Below are 20,156 nucleotides of genomic sequence, written 5' to 3'. Positions count from 1 at the left end.
CTCCCCCAAACTATCAGGCTAGCACAGATGGGGGTGGGGGTGGGTGTGGAAGAACTGGTTCTACAGGTTTTACACAACCTCCCTCTGAGATAAGGGCCTCGGCCTTGGACCGCCCATCACTCAGGACACTGTCCCGGTGGAGGCACATTATCAACAGATAAAACAGCCCAGAATAGAGCCCATCCCTAAAACCCCGATTCTGGAAACTCAGATACCGTCTGTGGCTCCTGTCATTTATATGGGTAAGAGAAATGGCAGGAGAACATATCAGCCACTACCATACCAAGATAAAAAGGAAATTTGTAAGATTCAAAGAGAATTTGGCAGACACAGTGAAATGTTTAAAGGATTTTTAAGAGCAACATTTAGTTCTAATGAGATGGTACCTAATGATATTAAGGATTTATTCAGATGTTTACTTTCAGCTTCGGAATTCGAATTGTGGGAAAGTATTTGGAAAAGATCTTTAAGAGTGCTTTTGCAAGAACTACAGCAAAGCCCAGAAAGTGCAAAAGATGAGGATAATAATGATATTACACAGGAACACCTAACAGGAGAGGGACAATTTGAAAACCCTGATAAACAGGCACGTTTATTAACTAAATTTGTTTTGGATAAGATCTCTCTAGCAGCAGAAAAAGCTTTCCATCAATTACCTACTCTTGATGTTACAGGTAGTTATGTTAATATTAAACAGTTTCCTTCAGAAAGTTTCTTGCAGTTTCTGGATCGCCTCCGTGCACAGGTGGAGAGACAAGTCTCGGACACAAAGGTGCAGGCAGAGCTATTGAAGGAGATGGCTCAGAAAAACGCTAATGAAGCATGTCGCAGGGTCATACTTAGTCTTCCCCACGACCCATCACCTAGCTTAGCACAGATGATAGAAGCCTGCACCAGAAAAGCAGAACTGTTCAGTGCACCAGAGAGGAATCCAGGACCAGCACAATCAAGGTCTGCAGCAGCTATGACACCAGGACCAAGGAAGCAACCAGTACTACCACAGCAGCTGCAGCACATCACCTGCTTCCAGTGCAAGAAAACAGGACACTATGCAAGGGATTGCCCAAACAGCCAGAAACAAAAGAAGACCAACAAACAAAAAAACTAGGTGTACAGCGCGTACCCGCCATAAATATCATCACGCGCGAAGATATAAATACTGCGGGTTCCACACGGGAAAAAACCTCTCTCTTTAAAACTAAGGGGGAGGACGGGACAAATGGTGTGGGGGTTAATGATAGCATTAATGTTAAATATTCAATTAGCAAGGGTTGGACGCCTTTTGGTCGTCTCAATCTTAAGACCATTAAGGTGTTTATTTTATGTCAACAGAGTGGACAACAATTACAGTGGATCTGTCTAGCACTTCACTGGACCTGACGCTGTTGCATTTGGAACTGCGCTGTGAGTATTTAGTTATGGGGGACACAGCACACACACCCTTGGAGATGGAATTACTTCCATTATCCAAGAAGGAAAATGTCTCGGGTTTCGTTCTATTAGCACGCTGCTCACCACCACCTTATTACCTGAACGAGGGGCAAATCCTCGCCCAGGCCATTCCTGTTCCAAAGGAAATCACAGCAGAAGGAAAATCACCTGAAGTCTATTGGGCAGAGGTGGTGGGTGAGGAAAAACCCTCTCTGGCATGCAATCTGACCCATGGTTCAGACCATCTCCATGTGGAGGGGGTGCTGGACACAGGGGCAGATGTGACGATCATACCCGAAAGGATGTGGCTGTCACAATGGGAATTACAACCCGTGGCAGGCAAAATCCAAGGTGTAGGGGGAATCAAATTGGCAAAAATATCAAAAAGCATCGTGCAAATTGAGGGGCCGGATGGAAAAATAGCTAGTGTCCGTCCGTTTGTTACAGACTATAAGTGCCCCCTGTGGGGAAGAGATACCATGTCTCAGTGGGGAATGAAAATGGTAATCCCCAAAAGTCCTCAGGATTTTTTAAAGGTGACCACTGAGGAGCGCCCTGCCCACAAATTGACATGGTTAGATGATTCTCCAATCTGGACAGCTCAGTGGTCGATGAGTAAAGAAAAACTTAAGGCGCTGGAGGAGCTTGTAGCAGAACAATTGGCAAAAGGACACATAGAAGAAACTACAAGTCCTTGGAATTCCCCGGTATTTGTAATTAAGAAACCAGGGAAGGACAAATGGAGATTGTTACATGATCTCCGGGAAATAAACAAAATTATAGCAGACATGGGATCACTTCAACCAGGGATGCCCTCTCCAACGATGCTCCCTCAAAATTGGAAATTGGCAGTTTTAGATATTAAGGACTGTTTCTTTCAAATCCCTTTACACCCAGCAGATGCTCCACGGTTTGCCTTCTCAGTTCCTACCATCAACAGAGAAGCCCCAATGAAGCGCTACCACTGGAAAGTGCTCCCTCAAGGAATGAAGTGTAGTCCTTTCATATGCCAGTGGTATGTGGCCTCATTGCTGTCTCCAGTGCGTGCTCAGAGAAAGGAAGCTATCATCCTACATTATGTAGATGATTTGCTTGTGTGTGCCCCCGATGACTCTATACTCCAACACACGCTTGACCTAGTGGTTAAGGTTTTAACCTCTGCTGGATTTCAATTGCAGGAGGATAAAGTCCAAAGGATGCCACCTTGGAAGTATCTGGACCTGGAAATCACTGCAAGGACCATTGTTCCTCAGAAATTGGACATTAATTGTAACCCAAAGACCTTAGCAGATCTCCATTCCTTGTGTGGGTCTTTGAATTGGGTTAGGCCCTGGCTAGGCCTCACAAATGAGGACCTAGAGCCCCTTTTCAATTTATTGAAGGGGGAGAGAGAGCTGATTTCTCCCAGGGAACTGACCCCAGAGGCAAAAGCTGCAATTGAAAAGGTACAGAAAGCACTAGCAGAGAGGCAGGCTCATCGCTTCAAGCCTGAACTGCCTTTCAAATTCATAATTCTGGGGAAACTACCACACTTACACGGTTTGATATTCCAGTGGATCGAGGGGCAGAGAGATTCGCTCTTAATCATAGAGTGGGTCTTCCTCTCCCACCAAAGATCCAAAACCATCACAAAGCCACAAGAACTCATAGCTCAGCTGATTCGTAAGGCAAGGATGAGACTGTATGAGCTGGCAGGTTGTGACTTCACATGTATTCACCTTCCAGTCAAACTCTCCGAGGAGGGAAGGAACTCTCCTGAGAGGCTGACAAAGGAGATGTTCAAGCACTTGCTCCAGAGCAATGCCAGTCTCCAGTTGTCTCTGGACAGCTACAGTGGACAAATATCAGTCCATGCCCCGTCTCACAAGCTGTTCAATGAGGAATTCCACCTCATTCCTCGTGAGGAGTCGGAGACCACTCAAAGCTCTCACAGTGTTCACAGACGCTTCTGGGGCTTCCCACAAGTCGGTGATGACTTGGAGAAATCCTCAGACTCAGCATTGGGAAGTTGATGTTGAATTTGTGGAGGGATCGCCTCAGGTAGCTGAACTGGCTGCAGTGGTAAGAGCTTTTGAGAAGTTCTCAGAGCCAATCAACTTGGTAACCGACTCAGCCAATGTAGCGGGGGTAGTGTCCAGGGCGGAGCCGGCAGTGCTCGAAGAGGTCGACAATGAGCAGCTTTTCAGGTTGCTGTAAAAACTAATCTATCTAATTTCTCACAGACAAAATCCCTTCTTTGTGATGCGTGTGAGGTCACACACCATTTGAAAACATGAATCCTCCTGTGGTTCGTCATTTTAACAGTGGCAAACAGTTCAAGCTGTCTGAGCATCCACCAGTTTTGATTAGGGATCCAGAAACCTGGGAAACCAAAGGTCCCTATGAGCTTGTTACCTGGGGACGCGGTTATGCGTGCGTATCCACTCCCTCAGGCCCTCGGTGGATTCCCCTGAAATGGGTGAAGCCTTTTGTCCCCAAACAGCCAGCTCCAGCTGAAGAGGAAGAGAAGCAAGTCGCAGTTGCTTCGAAAAGAAGACGCCGCCGGAGAGGAGAGAGAACTGACACAGAAGACGACCTTCCGGCAGACTCAGAGACTTTTAACATGTTTTAAAATGTTTGTTTTCCTTTGAACAACCTAATACCTTTCTCTCTTCTTTTAAACAAAAAAAGGGTGAGATGTTGTAACCGAATACCCTACTTTTTTGGGAATGGTATGTCCCTTTAGCCCTGTGACCCCTGCAGGACCGGTGGACTTGCCCCTGCGGTGGGATTGGCCTGAGGCCGGGGCTGACCCCTCCCCTTTCCTGACCCTTAAAAACCTGTGCCCCGGTTTGGAACTTCCTCTTTTAATCCTGCTCTCCCGCTCGGACCACATGGAAGCCTAAGAATAAAACAGGATACCAACCCTGGGATAAAGAGCCTCTAATATCCTTCTGTTCTACATGAAACAGCATCCCAGGCCAGCTCTGCAGGGTATTTGGGAGCAGGCGAGGCCCATAGGGTGCTGTTTCAATTCCATCTCCAAGGGCATGTGTACTGTGTCCCCCATAACTAAATACTCACAGCACAGTTCGAATTGCAACAATGTCAGGTCCAGTGAAGTGCTAGACAGGTCCACTGTAATTGCTGTCCACTCTGTTGACATAAAATAAACACCTTTAGTAGTCTTAAGATTGAGACGACCAAAAGGTGTCCAACCCTTGCTAATTGAATATTTAACATTAATGCTATCATTAATCCCCACACCATTTGTCCTGTCCTCCCCCTTAGCTTTAAAGAGAGAGGTTTTTTTCCATGTGGAACCCGCAGTATTTATATCTTTGCGCGTGATGATATTTATGGCGGGTACTTGCTCTACACCTAGTTTTTTTTGTTTGTTGGTCTTCTTCTGTTTCTGGATTTGTGGGCAGTCCCTTGCATAGTGTCCTGTTTTCTTGCACTGGAAGCAGGTGATATGCTGCAGCTGCTGTGGTGGTACCGGTTGCTTCCTTGGTCCTGGTGTCATAGCTTCTGCAGATCTTGATTGTGCTGGTCCTGGATTCCTCTCTGGTACACTGAACAGTTCTGCTTTTCTGGTGCAGGCTTCTATCATCTGTGCTAAGCTAGGTGGTGGGTCGAGGGGAAGACTAAGTATGACCCTGCGACATGATTCATTAGCCTTTTTCTGAGCCATCTCCTTTAATAACTCTGCCTGCACCCTTGGGTCCGAGACTTGTCTCTCCACCTGTGCACGGAGGCGATCTAGAAACTGCAAAAAACTTTCTGAAGGAAACTGTTTAATATTAACATAACTACCTGTAACTTCAACAGTAGGTAATTGATGGAAAGCTTTTTCTGCTGCTAGAGAGATCTTATCCAAAACAAACCTAGTTAATAAGCGTGCCTGTTTATCAGGGCTTTGGTACTCCCCATCACCTGAGAGAAGTTCCTGTGTAATATCATTATTATCCTCATCTTTTGCACTTTCTGGGCTTTGTTGTAGTTCCTGCAAAAGCAGCCTTAATGATCTTTTCCAAATGTTTTCCCATAATTCCAATTCAGAAGGAGACAGTAAACATCTGAATAAATCCTTAATATAATTGGGTACCATCTCATGAGAACTAAATGTTGCTCTTAAAAATCCTTTAAACATTTCACTGTGTCTGCCAAATTCTCTTTGAACCTTACAAATTTCCTTTTTATCTTGGTATGTTAGTGGCTGATATGTTCTTCTGCCATTTCTCCTACCCATATAAATGACAGGAGCCACAGACGGAATCTGAGTTTCCAGATCCAGGGTTTTAGGGATGGGCACTACCCCTCCCTCTGCTCTGGGCTGTGTTATCTGTGTATTCTGTCCCTTTGCAGAGACAGTGTCCTGAGGTGTGAGCGGTGCCGAGGGTCTTATCTCAGAGGGAGGTCTTGTAGAACCTGTAGAACCAGCAACCCCACCCCCACTCCCCTCTGTGCTAGCCTGATAGCTTGGGGGAAGGGATCGTGAAACCTGATCAGAGGGAGAACAGTCCTGAATACCCAGGGGCGAGGATGAGTTTGGGGAGGGGTTTAAGGGTGTTCGCAGGGGAGAAGGAGTATTATGGGAAGAAGAAGAGTTGAGAGCCATGTGGCTGGAGCCATGTTGGGGTCTGCTTTCAGCAGGAGACACGTGGCTGATAGCCTGAGTTAGAGAGACAGAGGAGTCAGATTTCTTAGGTGAAGAGGGAATATTACATGCAGAGGGACAGATAGAAGAACTGGTTTACTCTGAAGCAGTTTGCTGTGGCTGGCTGTTATTTTCTGTTTGAAGTAAAAGTTTTCTAATTTGCAAAAATATTGGGATGAATATTAAGGCTTTTTTATCTCCATTTTCGACTTTTAAAGTTAATAAATCTCCAATTTCATTCCAAAACAAAACCGAATTCATATCTTCCAAATTAAGATCAGATCTTTTCACAGACAGCCACTTAGCAAAGCGTTCTAGTTTTCTGTTAGTAATATTCACATTTGCAATCTTTAAAAGTTCTCTAATTTGTGAAACCACGCTCTTTTTCAAACTAGATTGCTGCGTACCCATATTTTTTTCACAGCAATTTACTCTAATACCTCACTACAATGCACAGTTAAAACACAGTAAGATGACACTGAAAGAGAAGGTTACTAGCTGCCGGCAAAGCTGACACCTCCCCCACAGAGACTGGCTGACTGCAGCAAAAACGGCGCCTCTCTTTGAAATCAGCTGTCTGGCGTGATACTTCACACACGGCAGAAAACTGTTTCAAGGCGGTCTTGCTACCCCCACCAGTGTCTCCGGCTGCATACCGCTTCAAAACCCCCAGGGCGGACGCTGTGCAGCCCAGCCCCCGGCACCTCGATGTTACAGAGAAAGCACCTCAGAATCCCCCCCCACGGAAGAAAATTATACTTACCAATCTGTGCGAAGTGCCAAGGAGCTGAAAAACTGTACTTTGTAGTCTGTTCCGAAATCGCTCACCCTGGGCTGGATGAGTTTGTCGATTTCCTCCCCTTAAGCTAGACTTGCTACAAAGCAAGTTTTGCCCACAGGGTAGTTGACTTCCCATCGGCTTCCTAACCCTTTAAGGGTCACAGCCTCTCACGTGGATTTTAATAAAAAAAAAAAAAACACCACAGGCCGGGCGTCAACTGAAACAGCACCCTAGCCTGGCCCTGCCCCCAAATATCCTGCAGAGTTGGTCTGGGGTGCTGTATCATGTAGAACATATGAGATATCAGATGCTCTTAATCGCAGGGATGGTTATTCTGTTTTATTCCAGGCTTCCATGTGGGCAGAGCGGGAGAGGAGGAGGATAAAGAGGAAGTCCAAACGCGGGCTCAGGTTTTTCTATGGGTCAGGAAAGGGGGAGGGGATAGTCTTGGTTTCCTGCCAATCCCATCACAGGGGTCAGTCCATTGGTCTTGCAGGGGTTACAGGGTTAAAGGGACATACCATTCTTAAAGCAGTAGGGTATTGGGTTACAACAGGTAGTGTGTGTTTAGGTGTGTGTGTCAAAAGGCAGTGAGAGCAAGGATAAAAAGGAACACAGCCTAAAAGCTTAACAGCACTCAAACTTAACAGTACTTTAACTTAACTTATACCTTAAGCCTGTAGGAAGCTGTAGGAGGCGATGGTGGGCTGGACGGTCGGGACAGACAGAGAGGTCTTTAAAGTCAAGTCTTGGAACTTGTGGTTTATTGCAAAAGGGCATGGGTAAAAGGGTCCTGCCTGGAGCTGCCAGTCTCAGCTTGGAGCAGGGCAGTAAGAGAGTAAGGAGGTAAGAGAAAGAGTACAGAGTTAAGAGTTAAGAGAGTGGTAAGAGGAAAAGCTAAGAGCTAAGAGTTCTAAGAGACTAAGACAACGAGGTTTCCGTTAAAATACAATAAATCTTTTTTCTGTGTTGAATATTCTAATTTCCACTAACCAATCTAATACAAGATACAAATCCTATAGCATTTACATACAGCCTATAAGAATCATTACATTACTATACTGTGTTACACTTTAAACCCTAAAAACTACTCTTTGGACCCCTTCTGCCAAGCTAGTAGAGTCTTCTCTGAGCTTTGGACCTGCCAGCAAGCAGAAGACATTGTTTAATGAAGAGGGGATTACTTTCAGCAGGTCATTCTATTGTTTTCTAGTTATTTAGCAACTAAGGTTTGGTATCTCAGAGATGGCTTTCATTTCAATCTCACTTATAGTTTCCATATTCTCAAAATCTTTTGCCAGGCAATCATATTTATAAGGTTTTCCTGTTTCATCTTTCCCAACAAAGCCTAATAATTTAACAAAGGAACAGCACTTAACTTATAACTTTATAGTGTAACTTTATGTGGTGGGGTTTTGTGCTGGCCAAATCGCCAGTGCACCCACTAAAATTATTTATTCATTTCCTGCTGTGAGATAGGATTAGGAGAAAAAGCAAAGCAGGCTCAAACTTTAAAGGGTATAAAGAAAAACATTATTAACAGAAAATAAAAAGATTAAAAATAATAAGAATCAGAATAAAATCTTCAGAACACTTCTCCTCCCTACACCCTCTTTTCTCTCACACTGACATTGTACAGAAACAAAACAGTCAGTTTACCACCTCTAAAATAGTCTGTCTTCAGTTTACTTAGTGTGAGGAGTCTCGTCATGCTATGGAGATTTCTCCACAAGAAAACAGTTCTCTCATGGCTTCAATGTCAGGGCAAATCAGCTGCCCAGGAGAATGGAAATCTGATCATTGTGTACATGTCCCTCCCCTCGACTTACAGTTTTCCCCACAGCACTTTTTGAGGGCTCACTCTTTAGCTAATGGGGTACACTTTTGAGGATGAGCAGTTCAAAAGCAAAGGTTCTCTACAGGTATCTCTGAGACCATCTTCATCTCTGGGAAAAGAGGTCTTCTTTCCCTGGGGAAAAAAGGGTCTTCATCACTCCTCTCTGCTCAAACTCCTCATTGAATCACAGTTATTTCAATATATGCTTGCTTTAGCATAAATGCCTTTGCTCAGATCTACAATTTCAATGCTTCAACCACCCCATGCTTTCTTAAAATGATTTATAGGGATATTCAATATATCATAGTCCATCACCATAGCTTACAAGAGAATTTCAGTCCAAATTAGGGCATCTCCTCATCCCCTCCCATCTGGGACCTCACTCTTCCTTCTTTCTGACCTCGATGTCTCAATGTTGTTTCTCTGTGTGCCTTCACTCTATCCTTTTCTTTCACTTGAGAGAGGATGAAAGGTCTGTAGGTCTAATCTGTGCACTGAAAGATTTAATATCTTGCCCAGGCAGCTGCTGGGGCAGTTCGGATAGAGTATTTCAGGCCACGCTGGGGGTTGGGTCAGGATAGCAGGGGCCCAGCGAGAAATGGTAGTGGCTGCTCTGGCTGCATGGCTGTTTTCTGGCTTTTGCTGGATTCAATTCCAGCCGCGGACTGATGGTCTTCCCTCCCTCTGCCCAGCAGTCGCTGGGGTCTGGCCTGCCCCCCCTGGGCTGCGCAGGCCGCGGCAGAGGGGGTCTGGTCTGGCCAGTAGCTGGTCCTGGGGACCAGCAGTTTCTGGTGGGACTCAGCAGCGGCAGCATTCCAGACGAGCCATGGGCCAATCTGTCTCTGCTTGGGGGGAGGGGGAAGCAGCCAGGATCTCAGTGGCCGATGGTCTCCCCTCCCCCTGCCTGGTGGTTTCTGGAGAAACTCAGCTGCAGCAGCACTTCAGCCGAGCCGTGGGCTCATTTGGCCACGCTGGGGGTGGTACCCAGCACAGCCAGTGCTGCAGCTGCGGCAGGACCCGGCTCGACCTGGCCCTGCCAGACCCGTGGACTGCACGGGGCCTGGACCAGGCCGACTAGTTACCTGTTGAGAAGCCAGAAGCAAAAGAGGGATTCCTGGGGTTTTTTTGTCTTTACATTAGTGTTCACAATGGAGCATCGAACTTTTTCATTCATGTAATAATGTGTCAGTATTAAAAATCAGCCACTGATTGGTTTTTGTCAGGTCTAAAGGAAGCTACCAATGTCCTTACAGGGAATTATTTCCATAACTTGTTCCTTTCCTTCCTTACAAAAATATATATTAATACAAAACCAGCACACCGTAACAATCTAACAGAGGAATGGCACTTAACAGCATTTAATCTAACTTATAACTATAACTTTGAAGTTATACTTAGCGACTCAGCAGAAGAACAATGCTTAGCGACACTTAGCTTTATAACATGTTTAACAGCTTACCAAAAGAACAACAGTTAGCAGCATTTAAGTAAGTTTATAACTTAACCTTACTTACAGGCCTTACTTATATATCCAATGCAGGAACAAAGGACTTTCAAACAACTAACCAATGTGATCAAGCAGAAGCCACTTTATTGTTTACCTTATGCCCTATTTATACATTCTAACACAACTGTCCATGCGTTCATGCATTACTTGATTGGTGCCTCTACCTTGTCCATGCACTCTGCATGCACCTTGCAGGAAATATGATTGGTTACAGTCCAGTGCTTCACTGCCCATCTTTATCTTAGTTCTTGCAATCTTGGTATTCTGTTTTTCAGCTTCTTCTTTCCGCATTTAGCCCAATTTATGTTTCAGTACCCTTGATGAATTCCAGTGTTTGGTAAGAATACCTAAAAATGGTTTAGCTGGTGCACCTGGTATAAACTGTGGCCTAGGTTGTTCAAATACATTGCTCCAATCCAAGGTACTTAAACATCTAAGAAAGTATTTCTCTCAGAATTACTGTAACGTGTGCAGGTGCATGCACACAGACAGAGTCAGTGCCCACAAGGTACCTGTGAAAAATTCCCCTCAGAGGTCAGTGAAATACTCACTTCAGATACATTTGCATCTCCTGATGGGTGAAGGATTTGACCTCAAGAAGTCAGGGTATAAACCAGGCTATGTTGTGTTTTGTCGATTGTCCAAGTATAACGAAAAAGTTTGCTAGGTATGAGAGGTGTTCCCCCCCTCCAGAGGGAGATATCTGGTCACCACCTGCTGCAATTCCAAGAGAGCTCAAAAGGGTCTCATTTTGGACTGCTGTTTATAGGAATGCAAGAGAGTGGGCTTTAGTCATAACAATGTTTTACTGTGAATGCCTGAGCCTCTTCTCTGGTTTCTAGACTACCTCAGTACCAGGAAGAGGCTTAGAATCCAACAGGAATGAGACAAAAGACCAAAAGATGTTCTTCTTCCCGGGATAATCCAAGCTTTATTCCTGAAGGGTTCCAGGGAAAGAGAGAGCGAGCGTGGGAAAAGCGGGGACTTTTCAAACCTTGGTACAAGGCGGAGGAGCCCCAGATCACAGTCAATCAGGTCCGACCAGGGGAAAAGGGGAGGGGGAAAGGTTACAGTAATTTCAGGACCATAAGGCGCACCGGACTATAAGGCGCACCCCCCGGGAGTTGGCAAAATTTGCAACTTTGTAGATCATATAAGGCGCACCGGACTATAAGGTGCACCTTTTTTTTTGCCGCAAAGATCCATACCGCGCGCAACAAAGTAACAAATTAGTAAGGGAAACCCGCGATCGTGGAGTTTACTGGCAGGTGTACAATTTGGAAACATTTTTCACAGATAGGCATAGGCTTTCAAAGGCAGCCCCAGGAGCCCTCCCCGTGCAGTGGGCACTGGCACTCCTGCCCGCCCCAGGTGCCAGCAGGCGCGGCTTGGTGCAGCCGCGGGGCCACCTCCCCCTTGCGGCTCCGTGTTGTTCCCCCACAGAGCCGCTGTGCCGATCCCTCGCTCGGCTCGGCACTCCTGTCATGCCATTCCCTTGCTCAGCTCGGCGCTCCTGCCGTGCCGTTCCCTCAATCGACTCGGCACTCCTGCCATGCCGTTCCCTCGCTCGACTAGGCACTTCTGCCGTGCGGCCTGTCCCTCACTCGACTCGGCGGCGCCGCTGCTTCTCGCCCCTTTCCCGCAGCCTCTTGCCATTCAGGCAAGAGGAATATTTTCCAAGGCTGGTCATAGGGAAAACAGAAGCTCGTTAGCAGTTCCTGGGAGCAGACTGTTTCTGATAAGCTCAGAAAGAGCAGAGCCCAGGTGCTGTTTTCAAGGCCAAGGCCTAACAAATATTTCTCAGATCACACTAAATCCTGGAAAGGGAAGGAGGGAGGGGAAATGCACCACCACAGGTGGTCATAGCCTGGAGGTGGGTAACTCTGTGATGGAGGTGTGCATTAATATTATTATTAGATTTTATTGAAACAAGTTCATCTAAGGAGAGGGATTTCGCCACAGTTGTTGGCTCAACAGCAGGATACCTTCCTTTATCTCCCTTGGGTGACAGGTGCTATGCAGTTAATCAGTTGCAAAGTACCATCAACTTCTCTGAAAGGATTTGCACAGAGCCTGGCTGCGGTTTCTCCACTCCACCCTCCATTCCATCCCCCTTAGCAGATGTGTGTGTGAGGAATTGTCTTAGGTTGAAATGCAAGATGTAAACAGAAGTCGGTATTCTATCTCTATCTGTTGAAACCAGGTGGAGCAGTGTTCTTTATCTCTTCCATGACCCATCCCTCATAACTCCGGTGGGAATATCCTCTGTTAATGGGTCAACTGTTAAAACCAGGTGGGACAGTTTTCTTTATCTCTTCCACAACTCATCCACTGTCCAAGGAGATATCTTCTGTTAATGGGCCATTAAGTCTCACTGCAAGACTGATAAAATTACATCATTCCATTGTGAGATGCTCCAGTCAGGGGGAGAAGCCAAACATTTCCTACCTAGATAAAAATCTGAGATTTGGAATATCAAGGCAACCTTTTCCACTGGATTCCCAGAGGAAGACCAGGCCCATCTACACCACCACTGGACCTTCAGAGGAAAACTACATCCTTCTTCAGAATTGTTGCTTCAACAGAACCATATCTGTCCCTCCAGAAGGACTGCAACCACCATTTAATCAGACTGCTACCAACACCCTGACCAACAGGGTGTCAGGTTGTATTCTGACTCTGTCAGTGGTTTTTTTTTAATTACTGCATTTTATTTTAATTTTCCTATTAAAGAACTTCCATTCCTATATCTTTGCCTGAGACCCCCTTAATTTCAAAATTATAATATCTCAGAGAGAGAAGGTCTATATTTTCCATTTCAAGAGAGGCTCGTGCCTTCCTTAGCAGACACCTTTCTTTTCAAACCAAGACAGGAATCATCGTGGAATAGGTTTCAAGTCATGCCAACCACATTAAATTCAGGGAGAAGCAACTGTGATTTACCCTATAATTTCCATACTGTTATAACTGCTGTTAAAATGATATAACTTTTGTTAATATGTTAATATAACTCTTTCATTTTCTCTGATTGGATCCCCATTTACCTGTCCACAGGGTCCCCAGTCATCATCTCACACTTGACCTGTTCATGTGGATATGTTACCTAAACCTGTATTCTTCTATATATGCACTATGTGACCTTTTTCAGAGCAGGGAGAGGAATCAAGATTGCTTTGTTGCTGTACTGTGTGATATCAGTTTATGGCATGATAACATCAGGGGCAATGGGGGTCATTTGGGATGTGTATTCAGTCTTGTTCTCCTGTCCTGACCATGGCTACTACCTCTGGGCATTAACAATAATACCCAGTCTGTGGTGGACAAATGAAAGGATGATTTTTCCAGCCTTTTTCACCCTTCTCCTTCTTCAGGTCTGCTACAATAGCTTTTGAGGATTCCCTTTGCATGTTAAGGACACCATATTCTTGTTGCTATGTTGACCATGTTTCCTCAGTACAGTCTGCAACATGTTTATAACGAATACAGTCTGCATCATGTTGAGTCGAGAAAGAGATTCCCTGGGAGGTTTTCCAGATACCTGCCCCAGGGGTGGATAGTCATGAGTGACATGCAATATGGGAGGACATGGGCCAGTATTTGGAGAGTTTCTCTACTCCAGTGGTTTGGAAGTTCATCCCTGAACAACTACAGGATCCTGTTAAAGTGATATGTAAAGGAAATGCTGTAGCAGTTCCAGAGAGGAGCAACTTAGTGCACTGTACTGGGTCCTGGCTACTATTTTTCAGACACTGCTCGATAGCACCCTCAGGGAGAGGGGAACAAAAGCAAATCAACAGGAGCTGTGTCCACACTAACTGCAACTTAAACAGAGGGACAATCTAAGCCAGTATCAGTTACCACTATTCAGAAAAAATCTGAGATTAAATCAGTTTGTGTTGTGAGTGATGAAGAGGAAGCCAGACCCTCACAACCAGTGCAAGACACAGAGTCAGAGATAATCACCCAATTCCTATCCCTGGGTGAGCTGCGTGATATGTGGAAAGATTTCAGCTGCCAGTCAGGTGAACCCTGATTGACTTGGATGCTCTGATGCTGGTATATCGCAGCCCATGGTGTGACACTAGATGGTAAGGAAGTGAAGCAACTGGGATCCCTGTCCCAGGATGCGGATATGGATCAGGAAAAGACCAGAAACTCTCAGCCTCTGGACGTGACTCCTGTCAAGTGTGAGGGAAAGGTATCCTTGCAAAGATGACCTTTTAGTGCACTGAGAGAGATGTCACACCATAGAACAAGGTATCTGAGAGAATTAGCTGTGCTGAAGATAATCTTTTCAGAAAACAAGTGATTCCCTAATAATCCAGATGACATCCAGTGTACAAAAAGCATATGGCAGAAATACCTATGGAAGGTGCCAGCATCATATGCCAACTCATTGGAAGCGATGTTATAGAAGAAAGAACAAAAAGTGGAAAATCTAGTTACCACACTCTGGCTATATGAAGAAACGATCTCCATCCTGTTATGGACTTACATCTCGTCTGTGGCAAGACTAACTGAGGATCTCCAGAACTGAAAAGATGAAATTAATGAGGAAATGTCCCATGCCCCACCAGTACAGCCCAGAGTCTCTGATATTAGGAGCAGGCTACCCACTTGTTGACCCCTCGATCATCTGCACTGTAACACTGTTTTTTACTTGTTTCACCCATGTGCTGGTTATGCATTGAAGGCACCTGGGGGGAGGGCACACTCAGAAGTTTTTCTTTATGAGAACTTCCTCTGTGAATTGATGGGACCAACTGGAGGTTTGTTTAGTTGTTGACAACCTGAGAAACCAATTAGCAAAGTTAGTTTTCTCCGTTAATCCACATTTTGAAGCAAATAAACTCAGGAAAACCCTTTTTTATTTCGGAGCAACCTTGGAGTCACCAAGCATGCCCAGCCATCCACGCAGCCTGGGGGAAAGCAGCTGGGCCCCGTTTTGGCGAAGCCTCTCCACGCACTTGCTTGCTGGGCAAGGTAGAAGGAGGACCCCCAGCCCGTGGTTGGAGCTGGGTGCAGTCGGCACCGGAGGGCAGCCATGAAACCAGAGGTTTGTTACTGGTTTTTTTCCCTCTGTCTGGACTTTGCAGTTTTTGTCCAGGCCCCCCAGCGTGGCCTGGGCTGCCTGAGATCCTAACACAACTCCAGCATGGCCTGGCCCAGCCCCTGAAATTTCTGTGTGAAATTTTAATCCTTCCAATGTTGAGATAAGACTTGCAAACCTTCAATCTTCCTTTGAGTGAGAAGAATAAGAAGAGAGAATACACCAAAGTCAGTGAAGCAAGAGCTAAGTTTTTTAGATGGAAGGAGAATGAGGAGATGCCATGAAGGTTGTCTGAATAAACCTTTTGTAAGCTATAGGGGTGAACTGTACTACATTAAAAATTCCTACAAACTGTGGAAAAAGTCATGGGGGGGTTGAAGTGCTCAGAAAATCCTTTGCCCTGAGGGAAAAAGGTCTCTGTTCCTGGGAATGAAGTATGAAAAGAGAAAAAGAGAGATGAAGAGAAATTTTGCTTTTGAACAGCTCATCCTTAAAAGTACAGTAATTTCATGAATATAAGCTGCACTGAGTATAAGCCGCATCTCTGGGTGTTGGTAAATATTTTGTTCTTTGTCCATAAATAAACCGCACCTGAGTATAAACCACTCTGTCGTTCGCAGCGAGGACCCGAGTGCAACAAAGTTGCCAATTAGTAACAGAACCGCGGCATGGCGGGGTTTACTGGCTCGGCTCGGGCTGTGCAGGCTCGACCCACTCGGGGCTGCCGACGGGGCCGGGTGGCCCAGCCCGGCGCTGCCGCTCGGCGGAGCTGCTGGGGGCCAACTGCCACCTCTGGGTTCACTCGCCCTGGCCCGGTGCTGCCTCGTGGTGGCAGGCAGGGATGGAACCCCCCCCGCTCCTGCGGAGGCGGACAAGGCATGGGGCCCCCGCCGCCTCCCCAGGCCGCGGCAATGGCAGCACGGGGTCCCCGCCTTCCCCCCGGACCGCGGCGATGGCGGCACGGGGCCCCCCCCATCTGTCTCCCAGGCTGCGGCAGAGAAGGGAAGGAGAGAGCTCTCCCTCCTCTCTCCCCGCCCCCCGTGCTGCCTGCAGGGAGCCAGGCTCCACCCGCGGCACAACAGAGTAACAATTTGTAACAATCACGAAATGCCGGTTTTTACTGGCAGGTGCTCGGTTCGGCACCCTGGCTGGCACTTCTGAGGTTGTAAATGTCAGAAAATTATTCACATATTAGCCGCTCCTGAGTATAAACCGCATTTCCAGTTTGGGAGCAAAATCTTAGTCAAAATGGTGCGACTTGTATTCGTGAAATTACTGTAATACCCCATGAGTTTAACATGGTCCACAAGCACAGCTCTGGGAAGGCTGTGAAGATGGGAGGAGTTTCATGATTGCAGATTCCCAGGCATCTGCTATTCGTGAACAGTGAAGACATGAGAGAATTGTTTGTTTTGTTTTTTTTTCTCTTGGAAAAAATTCCCTATAGCCAAACAAGAAGAAACTTCTCTCCCTAAAATGAACTGAAAAAGATTATTTAAGTGAGAGATGGACTGAAGTGTCTCTGTATATTGTTGTTAAGAAGGTGTGGGAGGAGGGAGGAGGGAGTGGTTTGAAGATCTTATTCTGAAATTATTATTTTCTTTGTGTTGTTAATAAATTTTTTTTTCTTTATACCCTTTTAAGTTTTAAACCTGCCTTGCTTTTGCTCCTAATTCTATCTCACAACAGAAAATGACTATATTAAAATTGGCAAACCTAAACTATAACAACCCATTATTTCTCCCAGTTAGTATCCTTATCTCAAAATCCTCATGACTGCCTCCATTCTCCACCAAAAATTGTGAAAGTTTGAACCTGACTGGATGCCAGGCACTAATGAAACATGCTTGCTCACTCCTCAGCAGCTGGACAGAGGAGACAAAATTTTAGCAAAGGATTCATGTGTTGAGATAACAACTGGGGGAAAATATTCATCAATTACCATCAAGGGCAAAACAGGCACATCTAGGAGATATAAAGTGAATTTATTACACTAAGAAAATCAAAACAGGATAATGAGAAGCAAAAGAAACCCTTAAAAACACTTCCCCCCCCTCCCTACCCCTCCCTCCAATCCAGCTCTACTGCCTATCCCTGCAGTGCATGGAGGCAGGGATGGGGATTATGGTCAGTTCATCACCCGAGGTTTTCTTCCACTGCTCAGGTAGAGTAGTCCTTCCCCTGCTGCACTGTGGGGTGCCTCCCATGGGAGACAGTTCTCCACGAACTTCTCTGGCATGTCTCCATCTCATGAGCAGCAGCACCCTGTGAACTGTTGAATGTGAGTCCATCCCACAGGCAGACAGTCCTACCAAAACTGCCACAGCGTGGGACATTTTTCCACAGGGTGCAGCCCTCCAAGGACAGGATGCTTCAGCTTGGAAGCAGGGCACCTCTCCCAATGGGTCTCCCACAGGATCACAGCCTCTTCTAGGCATCCACTCGCTCCAGGTGAGCTCTTCCCCTATGGGCTGTAGGTGGATCTTTGCATCCTCTGTTGACCTCCCTAGGCTGCAGGGTGACAGCCTGCTTCACCATGGTCCTCACCACAGCCTGCAGAGGAATCTCAGCTCCGGCACCTGGACCACCTCCTCCCCCCTCCGTCTTCACTGACCTTGGTGTCTCCATGTTGTTTTCCTCACACGTTCTCACCTCCTCCTCTTCTCTGGCCAGGAAAAAAACCTGTGCCCCTACTTTGTTTTGATTTTCTTCTTAAATATGTTTTCACAGAGGTGTTACCACCTGGCCCAGCTTTGACCAGCGGCCTGGCTATCTTCAGAACCATCAGAGATTGGCTCTGTCAGACATAGTGGAAACTTCTAGCAGCTTTTCACTGAAACCATCTCTGTGGCCTCCCCACTACCAAAAACCAGGTCATGCAAAACCAAAAATCCCTGCTCAAGATAGACGATACATTCCACAAGGTAACTTGAGGTTTTACCTGCATGAACATTGAGAAGATATAAGGAAGTGGGATGGAAAACCTATGCCTTCCCTAGCAGCGTGGGTATGTGATTTGAGAGGAAGAAAAGTCACCCCAGGAAATTCTTCAAGGATAAATCCCACTCCAGTCTCTAGTGGACAAGTCCTCAGACAGAATTGAAAGGCTGATGTTGCTTCCAATACTCTTGAAGGAACCTCCAGTTCATATTTACAAGGAGTAAGAAATGAGTACTATGACCAGAACTAGAGGGTACCTGCCGCCAGCCAGGTGGATAAAAGGGTGTCGTGGTTTGACACTGCCCAAACATCAGCTGTTCACTCACTCTTGTTTGCTTTCAGTTGGGCAGAGAAGAGGGAAAAAAATTAATTAACGAAGGCGTCATGAGTTCAGATGAAGATTGGGAGAAAACATTCCAAGGGCAAAATAGGTTCAAATTTAAAGGTATAAGGTAAATTTATTAATAACAGAGTCAGAGAGACAGGGTGTGGGGGTTTTGGCCAGTTCATCACTCAAGATCTTTTTCTGTTCACTCAGGGAGAGGAGTCCTTCCTTTGCTATGCTATGGGGTCCCTCCCACAGTGCACAGTTCTCCGTAAACTTCTCCAGCATGGTTCCAATCTCAGAAGCATCAGTCCTGCCAAAACTGCTGCAACGTGAGTCCTTCCCACAGGCAAACAGTCTTTCTGAAACTGTTGTGGCATGGGTCACTCTTCCACAAGGTGCAGTCTTCTAAGGATAGACTGTTCTAGTTTGGAAGCAAGGACCTTCTATCTCTGGAAGCAGGGATCCTCTCTCTCCATTTGGGTCTCCCACTGGATCACAACTTTCTCTGGCATCCACCTGCTGTGGTGTGAGTACTTCTCTCACAGGCTACGAGTGGATCTCTGTCGCTATCAGACTAGGAATGGTGAATGATATAGCAACAAATGTCCTTCCGAGGCAGAAAGAAGGGGTTTATTAAAAAGCAACTGCACTTTTACAGACTACATAGTGCAAAACAGAATAGGAAAAGTTCATTGGTCCAAGAAAACAACACCTTTTGAAAATGTGCTTTTTCCTAAACAACACGTAGCTCATGCACTGTTCTATGCTCAACAGTAGGTGCCAATCTATGTTATGGAATTCTTTCTCTTCTTGTAGATCTTTGAGAAAGCCTTCCAGCCTGGGAAAAGAACTGAACTGTGTTATGAGAAAGTTCCCAGCCTGGGAAAATCCAAAGTGGAATTTTCCCTGAGCCTTCAGCAGTGTCCACAAGTCCCCCTTTTTATTTAAAAACTAAAAAAGAAAAAAAAGAAAGAAGTGTTTGTGATCCCCTGCAGGGGCCTTTGCATGGGAGGACAAACACAACTCAAGAGACCTGAGGACACCTGAAGTGCTCAGGGAAATCTGCAAACCTGTTGCCTCTTCCCTACCAAACTGATTACCAAAACACTATTTCTAATACAATAATAAAATCTCCCACCTTTCACCAGAACTAGAATCTATTATCATTTCTAATGCATTCCAGAAAATCTGTCTAGCAATGTCTCAGTGATGCAAAAAGAGTTGAACAGATGAATGTTCATCCTCTACTTGTAGAGGGACCATCAGGCTTGCGATCGGCATCTTGGTCAGCATCTTGGTCAGCATTCAAAGGCTGTGCATTGACCACATGCTTTCTCTGATGTCGCAGGTCAGGACAGATACACCTTGAAGGCAACCAGTGTACCCCAGTATCCATTGAGATGCAAGTGTACCCGCGACCCCAAACAATAGTTCATGTGGGCACTCCCACTTGTTCGTGGTCAGGTCACGTATAAAAACCTTCGCCTGAGGCAAGCATGTCTCATCCGAGGTCTGTAATGAGGGGAAGTGATTAACAATGACAGGATTATTGGTATCTTGTGGCACGGTAAGGTGATTGATAGTATACAAGACTTTTTCCAATTGGTTGTGTGGTGTTTCTCCAGCCATTCCCCTTTTCTGTT

This window comes from Catharus ustulatus, chromosome W (assembly GCF_009819885.2).
Source record: "Catharus ustulatus isolate bCatUst1 chromosome W, bCatUst1.pri.v2, whole genome shotgun sequence".
Classification (NCBI taxonomy): Eukaryota; Metazoa; Chordata; class Aves; order Passeriformes; family Turdidae; genus Catharus; species Catharus ustulatus.
The sequence above is the reverse complement of the archived record's forward strand: the minus strand, read 5'-3'. Positions refer to the sequence as shown.